This window comes from Acinonyx jubatus, chromosome B4, assembly GCF_027475565.1.
Source record: "Acinonyx jubatus isolate Ajub_Pintada_27869175 chromosome B4, VMU_Ajub_asm_v1.0, whole genome shotgun sequence".
In the NCBI taxonomy this organism is placed as follows: domain Eukaryota; kingdom Metazoa; phylum Chordata; class Mammalia; order Carnivora; family Felidae; genus Acinonyx; species Acinonyx jubatus.
In genome coordinates this window covers 37,501,604-37,525,704 of record NC_069387.1, presented here as the reverse complement: position 1 = coordinate 37,525,704, position 24,101 = coordinate 37,501,604, and the positions used below count along the sequence as shown (strand labels likewise).

At 50.7% G+C, this 24,101-nt stretch overlaps 1 protein-coding gene across 10 annotated transcripts in view; it reads right to left on the bottom strand.

The window, feature by feature from the left end:
* The window catches only part of TSPAN9 (tetraspanin 9), a 221,915-nt gene that overhangs the window by 119,476 nt on the left and 78,338 nt on the right, over positions 1-24,101 (bottom strand). Inside the window, exon 3 of one of the 10 annotated variants that reach the window (XM_053225726.1) lies at positions 15,948-16,061. The exons of the other annotated variants lie outside the window; for them this stretch is intronic. The gene's annotated coding sequence lies outside the window, so the exon portion shown is untranslated. The remainder of the gene's footprint in view (positions 1-15,947; positions 16,062-24,101) is intronic. 10 annotated transcript variants of the gene reach the window in all.

Genomic DNA, 24,101 nt, shown 5'->3' with positions numbered 1-24,101 from the left:
TGATCCCACTCCTCCAGGGCTGTCCTCTCGTATGAGGCTGCCCTCGAACATGGCTGACACACAGATTACTGGGGAGACTTAAGACACCCCTGGGAGCCTAGCAACACCAATGATGGCAGCGGGACGGGAATGCTAGGCGCCATCATAAATAAAACCTCTGCTCAGTAGCTAATCTCACGGGCGCCTCACAAATACACAGATAGACTAAGGCTCCCTCGCAGCCTTGAGGGCTTACAACCGGAGGCACCGCCCTCCCCGACTGCCCGCAGAATCATAGCCTTGCTGGCAACTCTTTGGGCTCAGCACCTCCTTCTATACAATGGGAAGAAATTCTCCCATGCCCCTCGCCCTGCTTTGAAGGGATGGCACAGGAACTTGTTCACGAACATTCCAAGTATCTCTGGACTCCCCCGCCAAATAAGAAAGTATGGAGGAATCATGGCTCAAAGGAAGTAATTTCCTGGAGGCCTTGATGCAAGTCCAAAGAGCAGTGTCTGCCCCAAAAACAGGCATCTCACAAAAGTTTGCTGAAAAGTGAGTGAGTGAACCTGACTCCCAGCTAACTCCCCAGTGACAGCTCTCCTTCCCCCCCCGCCCCCACCAACAGAGAGTGGGAGATGGTTTTAGTGGCAGAGTACTTGACTTGGGTCAAGTTAACTCACAGGATCCAGCTTCTTTGCTAAAGATCTAAATGCACTACAGAGGACTCTGTCTGAAGGCCTTCATTCCATCAGAAAAAAGGGCAGCTGAGCTAGGCCTCCCTTCCCCCTACTCTGGGGCTGTGAGTGCACTTCCCCTCCTCCAGGCTCCACCACCTGTCTCTGGACCAAATACGGATCACAGAGAGGCATTTCCTGAGCTCTGCAAGCCTGCTGACCCTGGAGGTTAATCCTACCCCTCTGTGGCCAGGCTACGTGATGATGATCCTCTCCCTCCCAACCAAGGGAACCACAGAATCCTAGAATTTCAGAGGCATAAGGGACCTGAGAAATCATCAAGTTCAAGGCTCCAAAATGTCCAGGCATTAGCCCAGTTTCCCAAAGCAGAACGAAGAGGGCAGGGTTCAAAGCTAGGTCTTCTCTCAGCCTAATGCTCTTTTTACTATACCGAACCGGACATCCAAGTGCCACTTTGGCCCTTTGGTGGTGGCAACCTGCAGTGCTTTGCTAAAAAGGATTGAGTCGGATGCAGAAGAAAGACTGCTGTGATCAATTAGCAACATCCACCTTGAGCCAAGGAGGAGGGTTTTGCATCAAGTATTTGCCAGCCTTCCACGAAGCCACATTGACTCCCAGGGTGAACACTCTGCATCTCCCTATCCAGAAACTCTGACTGTCATTCCACAGTCTGGGACATGTGCAAGGGCTGGGCAGAGTGACTGTCCCTAAGGGGAAGAGAAGAAACTGAGTCAAAGAGTGAAAGAGACCAGAATGGTTTGAGAGTAAAATCCAGAAAACTCTGCTTTTGTCTCAAATCAACTATTTTTATTGAGTGCCCCCTATGCATACGTTGGATAAACATGCATCAGATGCCCACTGTGTGCAAGGTATGGTGTGGCTTCCTCACCCATGCTACATCCCACAGAGAGCAAACCTGCCTCCTGTCTCTGCTACTAACTTCAGGAAGAAGTCAATTTCCTTTCTGCTCTGCGGACCCTGTGTCTGAAAACAGACGTCAAAACATCTCCCGGGATTCTTGTAAGATTCATCAGCGAACATCTATATGAAAGTGTGTTAGGAAACAGAAATCCCCTTCCACATAAGTACAGAGGGTCTCCGTCATTTCCTCCTCTCTCTCTTCTCCCATTAGGGACTTGGCACCCACCAACCCTGAGCCTCCTCACCAGTCAGTCTTCCCCCCAGGCCCTCAGTAGCTCAACAGTCTTCCAGATCAGGAACTATTGGGGAGCACTGCAAAGAGATGAGGACAGAGAGACAAGAGCTGCCTGAACAATTGGGAGGGAGAAATCCAGCCGCTACATTAAACATAGCAGGTAAATCTCTAATATCCACAGGCAGCAACTCACACCAGAGATTTTCTGTATCCTCCAGGGCAGAGCAAGGGATTACCACTGATGTGTTATCTGCTCCAATTCTTCCTGCCAGGAGTCAAGTATCATACCTTAGTAATACGGTCTCGTGGACGCTCCCTACACGGAGATATGCAAATTATACACAATGGATAGGGAGGGCCACACACTGGCATCTGTGCCTCACAGATATTTCCCACTCCAGGACGTGAAACCCAGGAAAATTCACTGGATAACATAAAGCTTGGGTCAACTGTAGGCAGAACACTCACCTGGGGGGAGGGGGCGGGCTGAGACCTGTGCTAGTCATCTGTGACCTAGGCACTGTAATCAAGCAGACTTTGCTGAGTGACCAATGTCTGTAAAACATAGCACTAGGTGTGGTGGGGTGGATGCAAGGGAGAAGGAATACAATAAAATACAGAACGAGAAAGCATGGTCCCTATCTCACGCCCTGTGTTTCAATTCTGGGGTTAAGACATAAAGATATTTTGCCACAGGGGAGAGTATGGCAAGTGGCAAAACAGAAACATAATAAAGACCAAAAAGAGAGAGAGAGAAGAGATCAACGTATTCAATTATAGGGGCAAGAAGGAGTAGCTAACTTTTGTGGACAAGATATATAAGCTATACTGGGAACACTTGATAGGCTCCGGAAGTCGGCCAAAGGGCAGTGGGGAATGAGGTAAAAGGAAGAGATTGGGTACACAGTGTAAAAGCATTCGTTCATTCTTTCATCCATCCATCCATCCACTTATTCAACAACTCTTTATAGCGCCAGACAGTCTCTACATGCTGGAGATGTAGGCATGGAGGTCTGTGCTGACTGGAGCCAGCAACCCTGGAAGAGGATGGGAATGAGCCTGGAGAAGAGAGCTGGGCCTTACTGGAGAGATCTGCCAATGACTGGCAACAGAGGGAAGAAAGAGAAGGCCTGTGCCCTCTGAGTCCCCCACTGCCTTCCCATGGGTACTCTACTCAGCAGGCTGCCCAGTGCCTCAGCGCCTACTTCAGCTTTCCTGGTGAGGAATATGGTGCTGGGAGGCCTGGGAGAGAAGGGGTACATATAACCCAGAGCCCGATATAACCATAACTTGTCTTACTAACTTCCCTTAAATCCACCCGGGGGACCTAATAGCTCTGCTGAAAAAGTGCTGAGGGGAAAGAAAATGGTCCTCCCCTGGCCTGAAAGCAGAGTCGGATTAAAGGATCCAAAAAACTGAAAAGGCCCTCTTTCCTCTTTTCCTCAAACATCCGTCACCTCTGGCCTCAGCTGTCACAGTCATCTCCTCCTCAGCCCGATGGAGGGCCTGCAAGGGTCCCACCAAGTGGACTCTGGGACCCTCAGGTACCTCTCCAGGTAGAAGGAGAGTGGCTAACTTCTCTGCTCTTGGTTCCAGCGGGTCTCACAGGCCAGGGACACCTTTGCTGAGATAGAAGCCCTCAACCTCTTGTTCTGACCTTCACCATCATCAGAACCAATTATTTAGCATATGCAGGGGCACACAACACCATTCTGAAAGTTGTGAGGAGCAAGGTCAACAAACACCGAATTGTAAAATCCCAACACCAAAGACTGTCAAGCAGGGCCTGGGCAGCTGAGTGTTGTTGCTACTGCAAGTAGAAAGGGAAAGGCGACAGAGAGAATTCTCCCCAAGCCAGGCTCCCAGGCTAGTTGTTCCCCACACTGTCCCCTCTGATGGCAGGCTGCTCCAAATGACGTTTAAGGTCCTAGCCATTTCAACACGTGCTGCTGGACAGCAACATATCCACACGCAAAGAAATGAAGTTGAACTCTTGCCTCACACCATACACAAGAATTAACCCAAAAGGGATCATGGACTTAATGGAAGAGCTAAAACTATAAAACTCTTAGAAGAAAACACAGAGGGTAAATCTTTGTGACCTTGGGTTAGACAAGGGTTTCTTAAGACACCAAAAGCAGAAGTAATATGAGAAAAATTAGATGAACTTGTACTTCAACAAAATTAAAAGCTTTGACACTGCAAATGATACCACCAAGAAAATAAGAAGACAACCCACAGAATATAAAGGAATATTTACAGACCCTATATCTGATAGGGGGCTTATATCCAGAATATATAAAGAACTCTTACAACTCAGTAATTAAAAGACAAATAACTCAATTTAAAAACAGGCAAAGTGCATCAATAGATATTTCTCCAAGAAAGATACCCAAATAAATACATGAACAGATGCTCAACATCACTCACCATCAGAGAAATGCAAACCAGACCCACAATGAGATGCCAACCTACACCCACTGGGTGGGTGGGTGGGTTTCTACAACAAGACAGACAATAATAAGTGTTGGCAAGGGTGTGGAAAAATTAAGGTCCTGTACACATTGCTGGTGGGATGTGAAATGATGCAGCCACTTTGGAAAACATTTTGGTAGTTCCTTGAAACATTAAATACAGACTTACCACGTGACCCAGGCCTTCCTCTCCTGGGTACTGAACCTAGAAAAATGATACCATGTCTACACAGAAACTTGTACGCAGATGTTCACTGCACTATTAGTCATATCAGCCCAAACTGGAGGAACCCAAATGCCCATCAGGTGATGAATGGATGAACTAAAGGGGATGCACCCATACAACAAATTATTATTCAGCTATAAAAAGGAATGAAATATTTGTATGGTCTGCGACATGGATAAACCTTGTCGTAAAAGATGCCGTAGTGTAGGACTCCACTTACAAGAAATCTCCAGACTAGACAAGTCCGTGGAGGCAGGACATAGTTAGTGGTTGCCCAGGGCTGGGTTGCGGGAGGAGGAAGTGAGGAACGACTGCTCGCGGGTACGAGGTTTAACCTGGGGGTGATAAAATGTTCAAAAAAAGACTGCGGTGGTAGTAATACTGCTCTGTGAACATACTAACCCCCTGAGCTGTACACGAAATGGGTGTGTCCACTTGCTGGGGCTGCCACAACAAAGTACCACAGTCCGGGGGCTTAAACAACAGAACTTTCTTTCCTCACAGTTCTGGAGGCCAGAAGTCTAAGATCAAGGTGTCAGCAGGTTGGCTTTCTCCTGAGGACTCTCTCCTGGGCTTGTAAATGGCTGTCTTCTCCCCGTGTCTTCACATGGTCCTTCCTCTGTGCGTGCCTGTGTCCTAACCTCCCCTTCTTAAAGCACACCAGTCATATTGGATTGGGGCCCACCCTAATGACCTCATATAACCTCTTTAAAGATCCTATTTCCAAATACAGTCACATTTTCAGGTACGAGGGGTTAGGGCTTCAACATACAACTATCTGTAAAATCCCATCCACAAATCCTAGAGATCAGCAAGCCCAACCCCTTGTTTTGCACATGGGGAACTGAGGCCCAGAGATGAGGAGCATTGCCCCCAAATCGCAGTTGGTCAGAGGCAACCAGGAGTAGAATTCACGGCTGCTGCTACAAGTCCAGTGCTCTTTCTCCTACATCCTCCTTCCACCTGAAACTCTAGGGCTCAGAAACTGAACAGACAATGACGGGAAAAGGAAGAGAACTTTAAACTTAAGGAAAATGCCTGAGAACTTAGATCATGTGTGATCGAGAAATAAATAGGCCCCGCGGCTTGTGGGAAAGGGGGCCGACGGCAGAGCTGTAAGGAGGCCCTGGGAGAGACCTGCACAGTGCCAGCAGAGGCCGTGAGCAAATTTGACATTAATGCTGTATCTGCTGTGTGCCATGTGAAATAGAAGCTTGTTACCGAGCAAGATGTGCTCTACAGAAGAGCTGGCACTTCAGCCAATCCTTGAAGAATGGGCCCAATTCCACCGGGTGAGGGCTTTCCAAGCAAAAGGAGCCAGGCGACCAAACGCAGGTAATTTCCAGACCTGTTCAGGAAACAGCAAGTTGGCCGGTGCAGTGGAAGCATATGCTTTTGTCCAAGGAGCAGTGGGGGGTTACAAAGCAAAGGTAGGCTGAGGTCAGATCCTAGAGAGCTTTGCACACTATGCCTCGAAGCGTGAACTTGAGATTAGTAACAGGGAGCCACTGAAGGTTCTGGGCCAGGAGTGGGGAGCACCCGAGGAGTGCTAGGGAAAGGTGGCCCCACTACAGCCAGACTGGGATGCTCTTATAAGAAACATTCATGGGACGGGAGAGGATGGTAACAAGGAGAGCTGAAAGGAAAAAGCCGATGGGATTCAGGGAAGAAGAGAGCTCCCTGCTTCTAGGGGAGTTCGCCCAGATTTGTCTTAATTAGACTCAGGAAAGCGAGAAGTTGAGGCAAGCAAGGAGAGGAGGGAACTCTCTGCAGGCACTGAAAAGCCGCCAACTCCCGGGGCCCGTGTTGTGATCTGGTGCTGACAGCCCTTCATCTTTTCTGCGGTGGGTTTTTTTTGTTTTTTTTTTTGTTTTTTTTTTTTTTTAGGAGCTAGAGGGAGGGGTGAGGAAGGGGAGAGAGACACAATGGAGTTGCTTAGTGAACAAAAGCCTGGTACGTTTTTGCTCTTGTATGCATCAGGGTGTGCCGCTCTGTCTGCATCCTATAATCATACTCAATGCGGGGGTACAGCCCATGCCTTGCAGCCGAGGCATGGGCAGCAGTGCCGCCTGCCCGCCAGTGTGTGCCATGCACCAGCCTGATCAGGGAGGGGGAGGAAGGGCCCAGGTACACGCAAGAGAAGGGGAAGACAGCACAAGAGGTTGAGAGAGTCCTTGGTTCAAGTCCTGGATGTTTCCCTTTCCAGCTTTGTGACCGTGAGTCAGACACATCCCCTCCCCAGGTCTCAGTTTCTTAGACTTCAACACAGCAATAGCCACTACTATTAAGTGTCTATGTGCCAGGGACTCTTTGGGCTCTTATCCCTTACAAAACGCCCTATGAGGTAAGTCTTAGTCTCCCCATTTTACAGATGGAGAAAGTAGGGTCCAGAAGTTCAATTGGTTAGTCAAAGTCAGAAAGCTATGCTTAAACCCATATTTGTCTAGCTTCAACATCCACACTCTTAAACAATATCACACTTAATGTAAATTAAGTGGACATGATAAAACCTGCTCTTCCTTCCCCTCACCTTATGCCATGAGGCTCAGTGGGGAGAACTCACTCTCAATACTGTAAGAGTATTGTCTTTACTGACACTGTAGTTACTCAAGGTTCAAAGGTTCATGTCAGCTAGAACTCACCTCAACCGACGCCCTAGCCCCAGGCCCTTCTCCTACACAAAGCCCTCCAACCAGCCCAGCCTTCCACCCTGTTGACCCACTGTCACTTTATCCATGATGCTCTTGGTCCCTGGATTCCATTCGACTCCTAGAAGCAAAGTCCAAGTCTCATCTGGGTTCCAAACTCCAACAAGAGTCTACCCTATTGGAAGATGGTGCATATCCCCATGAGTCCCCCAGTCCTGCTCAGTGGGGTTCCCCCACAGCTGCCCTTCACTAGCCCCAACCCTGGAGGAGATTATATGAGAGGATTCAGGTAAAGCATCCAGTACAGTGCCCAGCACCCAGATTTAGCCATTCTTTACCACTGTTCACAAGATCTGGGCCCAGGCACCACACAGCCTTTTGATTCTTTAATGGCATGTTCCCTTCCCCTTGGGTAGTCATCACATGCCAAACGTACACCCAGACACACATCCTGATGCTTCTGACACAAGCTGGGAAGGATATCGACCTATTATTAATAGAGGAAAATCGGACCTGACATTGTCAGTGATCTGAAGCCTCCCAGCTGAGGAAAGCTTTGTTTTTTTTTTAATAAATAATATATAACACAGGGTGTTTATTTCCCTAGCAAGTCGTACTTCTTAAGTATCACTCAGCTCGTACGTCAAGGCTGTCATCTGGGGAAACCGTAGAGTGATGCTGGCGTCTTCTAGTCCCTTCTTCTTCCTGAGGAGTTAGAGCACCACAGAAGGATCCCTCCCACCCCGCCCTTCATCTTCTCTACAGCTCTCGGAGGGTACTGGGGAGAGGGGCCCCTGGCAACACTGCCTCCAGAGTGCCTACAATAAATATTTGCTAACTGCCCAAAGGGGATGATTTTCCTCACTGCACAGATGGGAAGATGGAGGAAAGGCAATTTACTCAGCACCCACCTAATCCAATTTTCCCAGTTCTGACTGTGCACTTCAAGCCCTCTCTCACTTGAGACCTAGCTCCTCGCAAAGGCCTTGCCAGAGGGACTAGAAAATTGAATTGCAGTCTCTTGCTCAAGACGGACCAACAGACACAGATGCCCAGTCTCATCGCTGACCAGAACGGTGTAGGGAGAGTAAGTGAGGATGGCCCAAACCCTCACAACAGCACAACCCATGCCTGCCTGGGCGCTTCTCACTGGTGTCACCAATTGTGTAACGTTCCGTGTTGTCGCTGTGTATGCGAGGTGCTCCCCTCCCCACGATTTTTATTAATTGTACAGCTTTATGCTCCTTGTACCCTCCCCTGAATAACAACTGATATAACACAACTGCCCTGCATAACAACTGACGCTAACACATAAAGCAGGCTAACAAACTAGCACCCTAAGCCACAGATATGCTTTGTTTGATCTGTACCATGTTTTCAATTTTTTATCAATTGCCAATAGTTAAAAACCAGGAGACTTTAGTCCAAAATCAGGAGCTCAAGCTTCCTTTGAAAACTGGAAACGCTGGCAATAGCAGGCTCACATTCTGGTGTGGGAACCATCAGCCACAACCAAACCACAGGAACAGGGTAACAGGGTCTTCAATCTGTCATAGACCCTGGCCCACACCGCGCCTCTGAGTAGGCAGCTTTGCCTATAGTTTGGTTGCATGTACTTGAATGGGTGGGCCTGTGGTCATTTAAGACTACAAGATGCCTGAGGGGGAGAGCTGGATCTATTCACATGCTTTCAATGGGGTCCCATGGGGACATGCATTTAGAGAATCACCAAATGAGTTAAACATGCGTAGTCAAAATCTGTGTGCCCAGGCCAGCAGGCTTCAGAGCCAGAGCTACCACAGACATAGAGTTCCCAGCCTTTGAAACTCTGCTACCTAACTCACTTCCAAGGGTATTTTGTAAGGCCAGACTTAGACCAAGATCTGAGCTAAATCCTGTGGCTGCTCTCAGGCACCTGACTTCCGGCAGGCATTTAACAGCCCAGAATGAGATCTCCCATTACTCTAGGAAAGAATGCCTGGCTTCTTGACTCATCCTAAACAATTATACAAAAAGGGGGGGTGGGAGAAAGAAAGGGGTGGAGAGAGAGAGAGAAAAGAGACACATTCATAGACACACGTGTGTGTAATATTAATATAATACATGGCTGTACATCAATGCAGATTCCTACATTAGGTAAGCTAAAAAAGTGTGAACAAACTAAATGTTCGACAATGGGGAAATTGATAAATACTCAAAGATTGCTATGTAGGCACTTAAAAGCCTAATTGTGATGATTATGTAGCTTGTGGTAGAACAGTAAAGCAAACAGAATGCAAAATTCTATCTACACTACGACTATAATCATGTGAAAATTATGTCTGCAAGTAAATACAGACTGAAGGCATCATAGAAAATGGAAAGTTGATTTCTCATGGTGGCAGGTTTGGGAGGCTATTTTTTTCTTATTCCTTTGATTTGTACCCTCATTGTACAGCATTAGTTATAGGATAACTATTTGTTTTTGAACTTCCAACCCACTCCTGACCCTAAAATAAGCTAGCACAATCTGAAGCCAGATAATGATGAGGGCTAGGTAGAAAATGTCTCCTTGGCTCAGGGCCTTCCAGGAGTCCCACAGGGGTCAGGCACGAGGCAAAGGTTTTGCCACAAATCAGTCTGCAGGGTTGGGGGGGCACTCTGTGCACCTCCTCCACCACACATACACTATAAAAAGGAAGCTCAGCACTCCTCACTGAGGTGCTGTCTCCCTGGGCCCCCCTTCACATGCATGTGGCCCTCTATGGCACTGTCACCCAGCTGTGGTCTCAGAGCCCCCATCTTCTGGATGCTTCAGGAAAGGAGCAGGCTCCAAGGCTTCCAGGCTGGAAGCAGCCACACCAACAGTCCCACTCCTCACTCCTTTTCAATACACTTTGCATCGTATCCATCACTGAGGACTCAGGAATCAGTCCAGGGAAGAGGCAGGCAGAGCATCAGGACAGGAGGACCGCCAAAGTGCCTGCTAAACGGAGGGGACCCACCATGGCATCGAGCCAAACGCCACGTGAGCCGGGGGAAGACAAGGGTGGAGCTGAGCATCAGGGGCCATGTGGACAACCAGAAGACATGACCCCACGGTGGCCTCCTGGTGGCCAGGAGCTGAGAACTGTAAGGTAGCCTTATTGTAAGCGGTGACAGAGAGCTGGTGCTTCAGAAAACAGAACAAGACATGTTCTCACATACACTCTCCAAGCTGATCAGACTCCCCAGGGAGAGATTTCCTGCTATGAATTCCCCCTGGGACTGAGAGGCAGCCGGAGGAGGAAAAAACCTCCTCCGAGAATCACACCCCAAATCCAGCAGGGCTTCCCATTTTCAGGGAAATTCACTTACACTCGATGATTGCACTGTTACTTTTCAATTCCAAAAACTGGCTTCTTTTACAAAGGGGGCTGGGGTAAAGGGGGGGGGGGCAGGGAGTGAGGAAGAGGGAGAGAGGCATTTATTGCTGCCCCATCCTTTTCAGTGTATGGGGTTCACAGAGGGAGTCCCCAGGAACAGGGGTGACAGTCCCGATAAGCAAGGGTGGGAAGAGGGCAGCCCAGCTGGTCAGGTCGTTAAGACCCTTGAGGGGCATCTGCAAGCCGGGTGCCTACTGGAGGGGAGGTGGTAGGCAAGGGCAGGAGAAGGCCAACGGGACGGGACCGAATAGACGCCGCAGCAGGCAGTCGGTCCCTCCTCCTGTAAGCAATCCCCACCCCAGGGTTATTTCCAGGCACTTTTTCCTGTGAGAAAAGAATGGGAGGCATGCAGCCCAGCCATTACCCAAATCCACCCCACCACGGCTCCGTGCCCAATTACGTCCAGTGGGGGGGAGCCCTCCAGAGCCTGTAATCAGCAAATCCGTTTAAGAAATGCAAACTGGCAGCCAGAAACAAGTGACAGAGGCAAGGCAACAGAGAGCCTCCCTTACGGCCGAGTGCACGCATGCTCACGAGCTCTGCGGGTGTGCGAGAGCGTGCACCGGCCACTCCAGGCTCTACAAACCACACGGAAAGGTGGCCAGAGACACTCCTGGACTTTTATAGCTCTTCAGGGACCTGATCTCCAGGAAGTGCTAGCAACTGCAATCCAATTGTGTCCCTGGCTAGAGAAGCCGGCTGGAGACTGGGGACTGCAGGGGGAGGAAGAACTTCATTGGGAAAAAATGTTGACAGAGTTGAATGTCGAGCGGAAGGACAAAGGCTTGGATGAAGGAGCCTTACTGAGCAATAAGGCATTCTGAGTGCTCCAGCAATTTGCATGGGGCTGTGCAGGGAGTACTGAGTTCGTTCAGGGCGGGGAGGCTATGCTCCCCAAGGCCAGGCCAGGCACAAGGTGAGGAAGGGGTAGCATGGGCTCTCCTGCAGTGCCTGGGACTTAGCACCCTGAATTAGCCCTTAAGTGGGAACTCGCTGAGGGCAATCCCCAGCTAGAAGGAGGACCCAGAAAACTGAGGCCAAAGAAACATGCTACCTTCACCCAAGAGAAGCTAGCATCTATCGAATACCTAGCATGGACCAAGCACATGATACCTCTAATCCTAAGAACCTGCAGCAAAGTGGGTATATTATTCTAATACCGCAGACAAGGAATATAGGAATCCAGGAGATACACCCTCAGCCACGTGGCTGGAACCAAGACTGAAGCCATACCACACTCCAGATACACCACACTCCATTGGGGGTTTCATGGTCCAATTTTCCCTAAAGTGAACCCTCTCCACCCCAGACCCCTCCCTCAACAACACCACCACCTAGCTCACCGGGTGGCCCTTAGTCTCTCTGGGCATCGGCTGCCTCTTTCTGTTCATGTACACATGGAAAGGGTAAGTCAGCCCATAACTCTGGAAGAGGAACTGAAAGGGACGAAGGAGCCTTCAACATGGTTCTCTGAACCCTAGCTAAAAGTAGTAGCCCCGGTGAGTATCTGCAACACTCCAGCCCTCACACCTTATTATAATTGTTAGCATTCTTGCGTTCCTGTCTGTCTCCCCCCACCCCAGACTGTGCACTCCCTGGGGGAAGAACACTCCACCTAATTCTGCCTGCACCCCTCTGCCTACAGCTGCATCTGGCACGCCACAGACACTCATTCAATGTCAGCTGGTTGAATGAGTGGGTCGATGAATGAATGCATGAACAAATGCTCCTTTTAAAAGCCAGCACACTTCAGAAGAAAGCACTCATGAATATCTGTTTACCAGATTTCTCCTCAAAGGCAGAAAAGTTGGACCTTCCCAAACCTAACTTTGCATTGAAATCATCTGGAAAGCTTTGTCAAAATACAGATTCCTGCCCCACTCCCAGAGTTTCAGACTCAGAAGAAGATCTGGGCTGGGGGCCCAGAAATCTGAATTATTAAAAAGCTCCCCAGATGTCTCTAGCTCAACGCCAGGTCTGGAATCACTGATGTATATTACTTGGCTAACACCCGTTCAGTCCTGCACTGGGACCGGATGAAGCTAAGAAATAAAAACAAAACAAGTGACTCTCTCCTACAGCCTTTTCTCCAAAGAGCTCCAACTGACTTTTTATGCCGTGATGCTGTTACCTACTGAACTAAACCATAAAACAGAGTGGCAGTGCTCCTCCCCATTCTGTAGGTTGGCAAACTGAGGTCTGCCCAACAAAGGGTGTTAATTCCTCTTTTCACCTTTCCTTTGAGTTCCAGTAGAATGCAGGGTACTCCAGCATTCAAGGACTCGGCTACATTTCTAAAAAAACAAAAACAAAAAGGAAGAACAAGGCCAGCCACACGCTTGGCTGCAGGACTGACATACCTACGCCTCCTATACAGGCTTGAAGGACAAAACATAACTGTTGTTTGGCAGTCACACACCCCAAGTCAGCCCTTCAGACACAGCACCTCTCGAGTGTCAGGCCATCAAGAGGGACAGAGCCCTGTGCCCTTCATCTCAGGCCAGCCCTGGAGGTGGGGGAAGGGCCGTTCATTCATTCATTCGTGAAAATTCCAGCACTGCTGAGACATGCCAAGCAGAGGAGGTTTGGAAGGTGCTGTGTCCCAAGCAGAGGTGAAGGAAGGATTTAGCTACCCCTATTCTTTTCGGTAAAGGAGGAGCCCTGCTGGAGGGCTGGCCGACAGCTGAGCTGCCCACAGCCCACTGTTTATGCAGCAGTGGGGGCAGCCTCTCTGACTAGAGACACCTCTTAGAGGCTGGAGCCAGAGGCACCTCGGCGGGACATGCCTGAGAGGCCCCCTCTTCCCTTCCCCTCCTCCTTCCAGCCGGCCCTGGATGAGATTGATGGAGCTGGGGCAGCTGCAGCAGCGGGGGGTGCAGGGGGGACAACAGCTGGACACAGGGAGGGCCCCTCCCCCGCTGGAGCCGGCCAGGAAGGAGGGGACAGGTCCCCTCCACGTACTTCTTCAGGAGCGGAATGTGGGCCTTCAGGCCCCCTCTCACCGCGCTCCCCCTGCCTCTCCTCGTCCTCCAGGCAGGCGGGTGTCTCTGGGTTCCACAAACAGCAGGCCACTCAATGGCACGGTCGCACATTCTAGGCCCCAGAGGGGGCGGCCCCACGCTGCTACGGGCCACACTCCCCGCAAACATTCTGCCCTCCACCACTGGTGGGGGACCTGAGCACCCACCCCCACCAGCTATCCCACAGATCACGGGTGCCACAGGAAGGAGCCTGGAGTCCTGTCCCCGATCCCGACGTGGTGGAGGGCAACGTAGTGCCCCACAATATGGAGTGCTGGCCTGTCAGCGGACATGGATTCTGTCACAAATTAAGCTTGTGACTCTTAACAGACTTGGAATCAATACTGGTTCTACTAAAAAGCTTCATGACTTTGATTTCTGGTTGCCTTGTCTGCAAAATGAGGATGATAATACCTACTTTATGGGGTAGTTCTTCTAAGGAGAGCAACCACATCCTGTTCCCTGATAGGTACCTGATGTGTGATGCGCCTCAGGTTGTTCATCTGTAAAATGAGTGAGCTAGCCTGGATGGTCTATCAGGGCTCCTCCAGCACCTATAAAATGGATTCAGCCTCTGGCCAACAACCCTGGGGTGTATCTCCTTCATCCCTTTCCTCTAAAGAGAATTGCTCCTCAAAATCCCTTCCTCAGTTCTGCAGTTTCTCCCAGATGAATAAGGCTGAGGCTTCTCCCCTCCTGTTCCCCCATCCAGGCCCTACAACTCAATCTCCAAACGTGCCAAGGGCCAGCCTTCCATCTGCCAAGCCATGCCCCCTACACATACGTAAACCATTCACACAGTTCAGTAATTTCTTACCAAGAGCAAATTACTCACTCCTAACACATCTCACACCAAAGGTGACCCACCAAGTGGAAACTGTTGGTGCAGAACAGTACTGTCCAACATGGCAACCACTAGCAACATGGGGCCACTTAAATTTAAATTGTAATTAATTAAAACTAAATAAAATTAAAAACTCCATTCCTCAGAGTGTCTGGGTGGCTCAGTCAGTTAAGCGACCAACTCTTGATTTCAGCTCAAGTCATGATCTCACCATGAGAGTTATGAGAGTGAGCCCCATGTCAGGCCCTACATAGACAGCACAGAGCCTGCTTGGGATTCTATCTCTCCCTCCCTCTCTGCCCCTCCCCCATTTACTCAATCTCTCTCTCTCTTTCAAAATCAGTATTTTTTTTAAAAAATAAGGGAAAAACAATTCTGTTCCTCAGGCACACTAGCCACATTTCCAATGCCAGATAGCCTTGTACGACTAGTGATTGCTCTACTGGACAGTCCAGAACAGAACATCTCCATCACCACAGCGCTGGTCTAGGAGATGCTCTCAAGTGAGGGGCAGAACAGGCCCCAGGTGTCTCAGATGAATCTGGAGGGGGGACAGAAAGGGAGGGGGAGGGCAATCCTGGAGGAGGAGGGGCCATTCCCCATTGCTTCAGCGGGCATACCACCAGGATGGGGGCTCCCACAGGCCCACCAACTCAGGGCAGGCCCCCCGGGGAGGGCTCCCTGGCCCCAACACCTGGCAGGATGCACAGACAGCTGTCACACCATGCTTCATTTTTGGGATGCATGGGACGCTTGTCATTCTCTCCAGCCACTGGCAGACTCCCTGGCCTTTCCCAGCTCATGGTGTACACCTTGTTTCATAGCAAGGGGTGCCGCCACCCTCCTACCACCCAGCTTCAGCTAGGGTTCGACCTCAGCTCCTCCACGTCCATCCCAGGCTCAAACTATCTGGCTGCTGGCCTAGACAGAGGAAAAGGAAGATGAGAAAGCTACTTTCAATCAAGCACCTATTATATTCAAGGGACCACCCGAAAGTACTTTCACATTTTCCCATTGGATCCCCGCCCCCAAAACGCTTCAAGGTAAGTGTAATTAAACCCATTCTCCATATAAGGAAACTAAGGCTCAGAGAAGGAACTTGAGTTGTGCAAGCTAGAAAGTAAGGGTCACAGTCTCTGTGCAAACCCAGAAATGTCAGACTGAGGAACTTATTATCTATTACCCCGTCCATGGCCATGGGGCCCACAGACTACTGACGAAGGAGGAGTAGCCGCTGCCACTCTCCCTCCCAGGGAATTCTCCAAACACATCAGCATGACAGTCAGGACCTACGGGCCTTTGGAGTTTCTGGCCTGAGAGAGTCTAGAATCTCAGGAAGGTCTTGGCAGTGGCAAGGCGAAGACAGGCCGTAGACAAAGCAGGTAGAGCAGGATATGGAAGAGAAGGAAGAAGGCAGTAGGGAGAACAGAAAAGCAAAATCATGGGAGGGGACAGAGCACATGGAGGCATTTGAAAGCATTCCAAGCGTAATTAATACCTGTCTTCCTCCATTAGACCTCAGCCTCCATGAAAGCAATGCCCTCGTCTTGCTCACTGCTGTGTTCCTAGGACTACCACGGTGCCTGGCACACAGCAGGTGCTCAATAAATGCCTGTCGGAAAGATGGAAGGGTAGATGGAAAAACAAACAGAATGTCAAGGGACTGTGGAGAAAGACAAGTCTTCTTTCTGCCCTTTCAGAGCCCAACACCTCCAAGAAGTCTTCCTGACCTCAGTGCTCACTCAGCTCCCGAGGGCTCTAAAACATCCAGGGCAGACAGCCTCCTGGGCTCTGTCTTCCCCTCTGCATCAGCCATCACCCATCCCTACTGTCCTGGCGACCACAGGTCGCCACATAAGTCTAGGCTATGTGAGGGCTGAGAGAGACGGCAAAGATCATGCGGTCCCATCATCTCATCCTCTAGGTGAGGAGACTAAGACTTAGGGGAACTGGCTTGGCCGGGGCACAACCTCAAAGGGGAGAAAGTTTCTCGTGACAGTGTCAGCAGGAGCTTGATAACAGAAGCCCAGTGCTGAGCCCCAATGCTCTGTAGCTCACTCACAGGGCCAGGCAGTGCCTACAGCCCATCTGTCTCTACAGCCTGCCAAGAGGCCTTCCTTCCCCTGTGCCCATGTTGATGAAACCCACTGCGGGTGACTTCAGAACATTGCACCAGGGGGAGGTTTTGCTGGCCATGGCGCCAGGCCTTTAATTTCCGATTTCCCAGCCTGATACCCCTAATCGTCCGAGCCCTCTCTGCTCTGAGCCCCATGTGGTCATACATCATCTTGGCTGATGCCAGCCATGCCTTCCCCCAGCCATCTGGACAGAAAAATGAGGAAAGAGCAGGACAGGATGATTTTGGCAAAGAGGACCGATGGGAAGCTAAGGACACCTGGTCCCTACCCTTCCTGACCTCACTGTGTATATGCTATTGGAATGCAGGGTGATGAGCATGCTTTTCTCTTCCCAGGACTCAGTTTCCCTATAAGTAGTCGGGACTCTTTAGCCTCAAACTCAGCAAGATGTGTTGAGATGGAGATTCCTTTATATCTGCCCCAGGTATAAACAAGGATATGCATCAGTATAAATGTGTATCCATATAAATCCATAGCAAACCCAAGTTGGGCACTTTCTAGGTATGGTAGGGTCTCTGCCCTAGAAGAGCTCTCAATCAAGTCGGAGAGTCAAAACAAGTTCACCTAAAAAGCTACTCTCCAAATGAGAGCACTGGCACATGAAGGACACGGGACAAGGCCAGGGTGGACTGGCGCAGTTAGGGAAGACGCAACAGGAGACAGAAAAGCCAGCACCAAAAGATGGGCATGATCTCAAGAGTCAAGAGGTGAATGCAAGAGGTTGTGGGCCCTGAGCACAAGGCAAGTGTGGTCCCTACTGAAGGACCTCACTGTCCAAGCAGAGAGCAAACACATCACCCACCATGGATACGGCGCCCTGCTCACACGGGGGAGGCGGGGAGCACAGGAGACTCTGGGATGAAGCAGGGCTCCTCAGGGAAGGGGCTGATTCCAGGGCTGGGGCAAGAAGAATAGACCATGAGCCTGGAGTACCTTGGGGTACCAGAAAGTAAGGATAAGATGAGGCCACATCCAAAGGGCACAGGAGCCAAAGTGAAAGCGCTTCCAATGGTCAGAGGTGGAGTAATCTGAGCCACAAAACAACTACATTATTGAACTGTAACTATAGCCGATATGAACACATATCCATGATATTTATTACACAGCAGATATCCATACATTTGTTATATACTATACATTTTATAAGATAGATACAATAAATATTCATGTGTTTGTAATGACAAAAGAAATAACTCGATAATCAAATAAATAAATGTGGGAGAGGGGCCAGCTCTTCCTACAGAAGAATTCCAATTAATAAACAGAGGAAATGAAGGAAATAGAAATTACCATGAGGCAAACACTGCCATAATAACTCACTACAGGCAAGAACCACTGATGGATGCTAAAATTCGTGAGTAACGTTTAAGGAAAACTTGGATATTTGCATAGTCTCAAAGTGTCTTCCCACAAGACATTTATGAATTACCAAAAGAAAAACAGTACCTTTATCGAGGAGATACCTGGCCAACACCACCTTCTCCAAGCAACCAAGGTGAACGTCACCGGTAATAAGACATATTGACAGCATGCACCCCTTGACACGATGCACTGAGAAGGACACAGCATCACGTCTGTGGTATCCTTGCCAAAAATGCATAACCTCAATCTAATCATGGGAAAACACCGGGCAAATCCAAAGCGAGGGACATTCTACAAAGTTCCTGATTAGTAATCTTCAGTATCGTCAAGGCCATGAAAGTCAAAGAGAAACTGAGAAATTATCACAGGTTGGAGGAGACTAAGGAGACATAGCAGCTAAATGCAGTGTAGGATCCTGGGGCATAAAAAGGACATTAGTGAGGAAAACACCAAATAGTCTGTAGTTTAGTGAATAACATTACACCAATATCAATTTCTTGATTTTGACAGTTGTACTATGATTATGTAAGATGTTAACAACAACCCAAGAAAGCAAAAGGGCGTATGTGCATGTGTATGCCACACGCATACAAGCTACAGGGCACATGTGTGCAGGAATGCAGGAATGTCAGGAAGTGTGCAAGAGAATTGGGGGGGGGGGGATGGTCCTTTGCTGTTTCAGGCAGCATGCTGAGCCTAGGATCCGATTTTCACAAAAGGATTACTAGATTACATTCTTTACCACAGGCAGCTGTCCCTGTCAAATAAATAATCACCGCCTTACATTTATATATCACCTTTCACCCTGCAGCCCTTTTCCTACAGCCAGGACCAGCCTGGGAACAGTCTCAGCCCTTCACACGGTGGGGAGGGGCCAACCCACACCAGAGAGATCAACCCAAACCCCATCTGGTTTCTAAGAAAGGAAGGGCCAGGACCCCCAGTCAGAGAAGGAGAAACTCAGCAGCCAAGAGGGGAGAAGGGTGTGGGCGGATGGGTGGGGTGCCCCAGGATTAAATAAAAGCCAGCCCGAGAGAGAGAGAGGCAGGTGGCAGGCTCCCCTGAAGGGTATCCGTGTCAAGCAGTGTCAACCCAGGAACAGTAGGGCAGAGTGGCTACCGGCCCTCAGCCTCTGAAGCATGTGTGATGTTGGGCAGTTTCCTCATTCCTGAGATGTACCTATCACATAGGATTCCCATAAGCGTCAATCCATGTTAAGCACTTAGCATAACAGCTGACACCAAATCTTGCTAGTCACCTGCTGGCCATTTGGGAAAGGGCCAGTGCAAGGGCCAGATGGGCAGAGTAGGTGTGGGCATGGTGGAAAATATAAGGACTTACTAGTCCCAAGGAAAGAAGCCATGAGTTTCCCAAGTGGCTGTCACCAGTCCACTGCGGAGCAGCATGGAGTAGGGTCCTTACATCCAAGCCATAGGTAGCTGCCTACTCAGAAGAGGCAACTTGTTCTGATGTGGGGCTGTCCCAGCAAGGGAGAAAGGCAAGAGCTTCCCTGTAAGGTCCACAGAGCAGGGTTGGCCAGGCTGGGGAAGGAGGGAGGGGAGAGCTAAGGATGGGCAGCTCAACTCAGAGAAAAGCCTTTAGACCAGTGTGCCTGTGTTTCCCAAGCAACTAAGACACCATGCAGAGCCACCCAGACCCTGATGGATATTTACAGTCCAGCTGCATTCACGCATCCACTGAAAAGTCAGGTCAAAACATGAGGGCCATCACCACCCATAATGCAAGCCAAGGGCAAGTGAGGGGACCAGAGAAAATGCCAGGCACCAGAGATGAAAGAGGTCACTCTGGGTAATAGCATCATGCAGGGCTTCCTCAAAGAAGCAGGGCTCTCTCTAGACCTCGAAAGACAAGGAGGGCTCCAAGGAGCAGCGACGGGGGCAGAAAGCTGGCACGGACACCAGTGCCATCACAGCATGCTCCAGAGGCCGGCAGAACATCGGTCACCGTCATGGTGGGGGCCAAGGGGGGTGGGCTGGAAAAGCCATTGGGAGTCAGACTAAGAAGGGCTGGAGCTTCAGCCTCTGAGTGAAGACACCTCTGTGTGCTGCCACAGCTCTTGTGCTGAGAGAGCTGGAGAAGTTGGGGGAGAGAGAAGGTTTGGGCATCAAGGAGCAAACTTTCAGTGAAAAGGTTGAGTGATTTTTTTTTAAGTTTTTCATAACACAGGATACTTAACAGCTGATAGAGACCATGGAAGCTTAGGCCACCTTGTGTAAAACAAAACCCAAGCTTCTCCTTTGGCAAGGACCCCTTGGTCCACATCAACTGAATCTCCTGGCTCCCCCTCTGGCCTCCCGCATAGAGTCCCAACCTCTCCGTTGGCCTCTACTGTGAACTCCCACATTTCCCATGGCCTTCTCCATGAAGCCCCAATGCTTCCCCTTGGCCTTCTCCAATAAATCCTGAACTCCCTTGGTCCTTAGCCAATACACATCCAAACTTCCTTCTAATACCCTAAATAAAACCCTAAGTTTCTCTTTAGCCTCCCCCTGTCTACCTCCAAACTTCCACTGGTCACATGACTGAACCCATTCTTCCCTTTGTCCTGTCCCAGGATCCCAGTATTGGGTATCCATTCTCACCCATGGAACCTCACACCAGTCATCTGCCTTCCCACACCTAACCCCAAAACATCCCCACGTCCTCCCGCTGCAAGCCCAAACTACCTTTGAACTTCCTGTGCCCAACTACAAACGCTCCTCATTCAAATTCCTCAAGAAATCCTGCACTTGACTTCCCTTGGACCTTCATCAAACCCCCAAACTCTCCTCAACTTCCCCCACCAAATCTAAATCTCCAGCTTCTTCTAAGAAACCCTCAAGGGGTTTCCTTCTAGGGACTCTTGAGCAAGCCTGGGATGCTGACGGCAGCACCTCCCAGCCAATCCGAGGCAAATGCCAGGTATTTTATTCCCAGTCCACCCTGGACCCATGGGTGGGCCTGCCATCCAGGATTAGTACACACTTCACACCACACGTGAATCTTATGGAGAATTTAACAACATCCTGTTTGACAAGACAGGTCCTTCAGCTCTGACTAAAAATCCCCAGGGGTGCCTGGGTGGCTCAGTTGGTTAAGCGTCTCAACTCTTGGTTTCAGCTCAGGTCACGATCTCACAGTTTGTGGGATCGACCCCCACATCGGGCTCTGTGCTGGTAGCACAGAGGCTGCTTGGGATTCTCTCTCTCCCTCTCTTTCTCTCTCTCTCTCATAATAAACAAATAAACTATAAAAAAAATAAATGAATGAATGAATGAATGAATACCCTTAAGAGTTCCCTAACTCCAAACAAACCTAAGAAAGCTATGGCCATGTCCCTCACTAGAAGTGCTGCTAAATGCTTACTTTCCGTTTCCGACCCTGCCTGGTCACCACGGTCCCCAGACCGCACTTCAAGGAGCATTTGCCTAGATGATTATTTCCTCGGAGACTGTCCTGGGGCTGCCCGGAGACACCCTTTGACGGCCCAAACAGGAGGCCTTCCCAGGTGTGCAGATAACCAAGAGCTAAAACGGTAGAGGTCAAGTTCCACACAGAGGGAAGCATGGGCATGCCCCACAGGACCAGCTGGGGTTTACTGTCCCTGTGCTTCTAGCTGGGCTGGTGTGGGTGCAAGGGTCTGAGCCCCAGGTGGGTCAGCAGCAGGGGCTGGAGCCTGCCCACCTGAGATGCAGGAGAAAATCCACCTGAGGGAAGCCCTGAGGAAAACTGTGTCTATGGACCCCAAGGCTGCAAACTCTGTCAAGGGATATATCAAGGGGGGGCGTGAGGCAGGCAGCTGGTCCCGGTGGCCCACTACAAAAGCCGGGCCCCAGGGAGAAAGCCCCTCTGACTGCAGGTAAGGGACACACAGGCAGGCTGGCCTCCGGTAGGAGGAAGGAGGAGGGGAAGGTGTGAACAGAAAACGGGAAAATCTAATTAAAACTGGTTCCTGCTCAGCCACCTGCTAAAAACCACAGCTCACCCAAGGCTTGGACAGAGGATCGCTGACAACACTGCCAAAGGTTTCTCCCCGTGGCCTCGAGCAGAGAGGGGAGGGGGAGGAGGGAAGGAGCAGCGCAACGCCGCCGTCCTTCCGAGAACCCCCCCAAAAGAAAAAGGCTCAAAAAGCTGAAACCTGAGAAGATGCCAAGGGGCAGCGGGAGGCAATTTACAGCCGAGAAAACTGAGCACTCGGGCCAGATGTGGGCCCTGGGGAGGAGGGGGGCCTAATGCGGGTGTGCGCCAAGGGGGTGTGGCAAAGGCCCGAGGGGGTGGGGCAGAGGCGCTGAGGGGGTGGGGCAGAGGCGCTGAGGAGGTGGGGCAGAAACCCGAGGGGGTGGGGCAGAGGCCCGAGGGGGTGGGGCAGAGGCGCTGAGGGGGTGGGGCAGAGGCCCAAGGAGATGGGGCAGAGATGGCTGCCCTCCCTGGGCTCAGTGGCCAGAGCAAGGCCTGGTGACAGGGCTGGAGAGAAGGAAGCAAAGGGGCAGGAAGCAAAGGAGGCAGAAGGAGGAAAGCCAAAGAAGAAACCGAAGAGGGACAAGCCCAGAAAAGAGGCCCATGAGAGAGGTCTGCAGGAGCATGGCACAGGCTGGACACCTGGGCCTCCACCCTCTGTCCCATTGGTCCCTGGACTAGCTCCTTCCTCTGACATCTGTGACTCCAAGAAGTGGTGAGTGAGAATCAGTGAGGAGACAAAGCTGACTCTCCTTCCTGGCTCAGCCCTGCACTACATACATATACACAGTCACACACACACACACACACACACACACACACACACACACACACACCACAGGGATCTGGTCTTCCCAGCTTGCCGCCACACCTGCCAAACCCCGCCCCAGGCGGAGGGGCCAGGCCAGTGTGGGGACAGGATAGGAAAATCCATTCCAGAGTGGGAATCTCTGGGCCGCCTCACCATTGCAGATGACAGATGTGGTCCTAGGTGCATTAAGGGGCAGCTGAGACCAAGGGAGGGAAGGCCAAACCCCAGGTCACACAGCAGTAAGGGAAAGCCAAGCTCCAGACACCTGACTCTCAGCTCTGTGCTCTCCCTGCTCGCTATACTACCTTCCTTGTTCCCAGAACCAGCAGCAGCCCCAGTTTAAGGAAACAGAGCTGCCCCCTCTCTTGAACATCAAGGGGGTTGGGATAGGATGTGGGGAGGAAGTCAAGCCCCCTAAAGAGCTGAACACAGAAATTCATGTGACAAGAGGTGGAATTATTTCCCCTGGAAAAAAAATTAATAGAAAGCCCTCCCTTACCAGACCCCAGGGGTATTTTGCTGGAAGCTGACGTAATATAGAGAGGAGAGGCCAAGGGGAAAGGAGCCCCCCAACCCCCAGCAAGCCTACTGCCAGGAGCACAACAGGGAGACTGCAGCTGGAGCTGGGGCGGGGGGGGGGGCGAGGTTGAGGGGGACAGGACACGCCAAGCAGGATGTTGGAGCCGGAGACGCAGTCCTTGGCGGGTGTCTGGCTGGAAAGCAGAAGCCTTTGAACTGGCAATCCAGGGGGTGATGCTTCCCTGGGGCCCAAATCCAGGCTAACATAGATGTGGGGTGCCCAGAGAAGGGTGTGTCAGAGATTTCATAGCGGTTGTGTCGACCAGCAGAACCCACTGGATGTGAAGCCAGGTGGGAGGTGGGAAGCAAAAGGCAGGGTTCTGGGAGAGCAGGGACTCAGGCTCCAGAGGTAGACACTTGGATCCTCCAGCGAGGAGGGGGTGGGAGGCCTGTGGTGGCCAGGAGTAGGGGGCCCAAGGAAAAGTAGGCAGGGCCAGTGTCCATCTTCCCATCGACTCCTGTCACTCAACCACTGCAGTTCTGATAAAGCTGACATGGTTTTGTGGCCAGAAAGAGTGGAGCTGAGTGTAGAAGACCAGGACCTCAAGAAGACCCATCTCGGAGAGGGAAAAAGACAAAGGGGAGGATAGAAGCCAAACCCATGGTTGCTGCTCCAAATTTGGAAGGTGCTGCACCAGGAGGGGGGGCCCAAATGAAAAGGGGGGCTGAGCAAAAGCCATGCTTCAGAGAAGCCCAGAACAGTATTGGTACCTCAAAATGCTGGCAGGAGCTCGGTTCCCAGCACATAAACACCCTCCTTCCCAACCTGATCTGTGCCCTCATAGTACAATGGCCAGTGGAAGGT